This window comes from Octopus bimaculoides, chromosome 27 (assembly GCF_001194135.2).
Source record: "Octopus bimaculoides isolate UCB-OBI-ISO-001 chromosome 27, ASM119413v2, whole genome shotgun sequence".
Taxonomy (NCBI): Eukaryota; Metazoa; Mollusca; class Cephalopoda; order Octopoda; family Octopodidae; genus Octopus; species Octopus bimaculoides.
In genome coordinates, this window is record NC_069007.1 from 307,149 (window position 1) to 309,539 (window position 2,391).

A 2,391-nucleotide genomic window follows, 5' to 3' on the forward strand; every position below is an offset into this window, starting at 1 on the left:
GGATTTTCATAAAGACAAGTGAAAATACTTGTTGCTGTTATTTGACCTTATATCTGTCTTTAAGCAACAAAATTATGATTAAAGATCTTCCGGCTGTGACTAACCATAGAAGATTCAAGAGTGTTTGTAGGACCACCTGTGTAGGCTTTTTATTCTTTTTTACTCTTTTAAGAAGGTGCTGCGTCACTTCAGATCTGAAGGACATTCTCACTGCTATGGTTAGCAGGTTGAGAGTCCATGTAAAGTATTCTACACTGCTGCTTGTATGATTGCCGAGTTTATTTTACTGGAATTAAAGCCGTCTCTTCGCATCTCCTCTCTCTTTTACTTTCTCGTTATGAGTGTTGGTTACAGGAAGTTGACGTTTTATTTTATTCTTGTGATGAAATAAGAAATGTGTATTAATATAGTTCATTATACTCGTCCCTACAAAGTCTTGTGCCTGCCTATATTAGACATAGCAATTAATTTTCCCTTGGCTTTCGCCGCAATGAAACATATGGGAGACAACTTCAGTCGAACGCGAATCAGCTCTTCTGAAGGACTCGTTGGTTTAGTGTAGCCTTTCTGCAAAATGATTTATCATGTAAATTGTTAAATGTATTAAACTATGCAGATGATGGCGTGGATTAGGATCAATAGTAATAGATTACATTTGTTACTGATGGCTGTTTCATGACTGGTTGTTAGTGGAACAGTAAAAATACACAAGGCTTTTCTCAAGTTTCAAATGTGAGATTATTTTCGTTATCTACATTCCAACGATGGAGCTTTGCATCTTTGTTAGAACCCAGCTCCTTCCAAAGAGGAAGTTATATAATTAAAAATAGCAGAGAACATACACACACACACACACACACACACACACACACACACACACACATAAACACACACGCACATACACACACACGCATATATACTCAATATCATTGTAGAACTGAATGTATTGTATTTTTGTGGAATCTGTCTCTTGCTAGGATCTTGAGGCAAGCTACAACCGAAGATAATTATGGAAATTTCACGCACAGACACACACTCACAAACACACACGCGCAAGCATACACACACACAAGATTCGTGTCATAGGGGGAGATGGTGGAGCGGAAATGGGAAATGAGATAAAGGGAAAAAGAAGAGAAGCATAAAGGAAGGAAGGAAGGAAGAAAATGCAAAAAAGCAGAAAACAAAAGGAAAAAAAAAGACCCAGAGTAGCAACAGGGAAACTCACTGACTCAACAAAAAGAGAAATATCAGACACACATCTATAGACATACATAAGAGCATATGTGTGTGTGTGTGTGTGTGTGTGTGTATGGTCAATTGGTATGTTTCTGTTTCAACTTTGAAGCATCCACGTGGTTACTAAGCAAATTTCTTAAGCACACAGCCATGGCTGAACACGTGACACATTTATTTAAAAAACAATAAACGAGACAATAATGTTACGTGTCAGAGTAAGAAGAGGAAGAACAAAAAATATTGTGTTTCAAAATATATGGCAACAGAAATTGAAACAATAATAATAATAATAATAAAAAGAAGAAAACAAAAGAAGAAAGCAATGACGTAGAGACATGACCATAAATAGAGTGAAAGTGATATCAACAGACTTACTTGTTCATAAGTGACAATACACTTTGCTATAAAAGTTGCCACATAAAAATGTTTGAAACCAACTCACCTGTGAAGAAAAGAGAGAAAAAAAAAAGAAGAGTAAAATATTAATAGAGTCACGATTCCTTCAGTAGGCAAACAATACACGTATAGGTATATGTGTGTGTGTGTTTGTGTGTGTGTGTGTGTGCGTGTAGATTTGCTGTAGAGTATAAACAGCGATTTTAATGTCGGTTTTGCGTTGTTATTTCTTCTCTTCGCAATTTCACGAGTTTCGATGTTCACGTAACTAACTTCTGCAATACGACATAAATGTTTATAACAATGATCATGTGCGCAGGCGGGTCATTGAAATGGAAAAAAAAAGACAACTACAAATATATAAACATATATAGACATGCATACACACACACACATATATATATATATATATAACCATACACATGTATATGCAAAATCACTGGTGATCTGGCTGTGCCTGGATACTGTTGGGAGCTTGCTTCCCTTGTCAGTCATTAAAATAAATGCTTTCTCATGGCTATGAATTGATTTGACTCTTATTTCTAGCAATACTGGTGCCGGATAGTGCCCTTAGTCACTGTTGTGACGTATATCTATCTATCTATTCATTAATAGTCAATATAAATCTTGGTTGGTTGGTTATTTTCTCCAGATATGTTTTATGTGTGTGTGTGAGAGAGAGAGAGAGAGAGAGAGAGAGAGAGAGAGAGAGAGAGAGAGAGAGAGAGAGAGAGAGAGAGAGAGAGAGAGAGAGAG

The 2,391-nt window shown here is 36.4% G+C and overlaps 1 long non-coding RNA gene across 1 annotated transcript in view; it reads right to left on the reverse strand.

The window, feature by feature from the left end:
- Nucleotides 1-1,559: 1,559 nt before the first annotated feature.
- The window catches only part of LOC128250965 (uncharacterized), a 701,915-nt gene continuing 701,083 nt past the window's right edge, over nucleotides 1,560-2,391 (reverse strand). The window contains exon 3 of the long non-coding RNA XR_008266884.1: nucleotides 1,560-1,681. This is a non-coding gene — a long non-coding RNA (uncharacterized LOC128250965). The remainder of the gene's footprint in view (nucleotides 1,682-2,391) is intronic.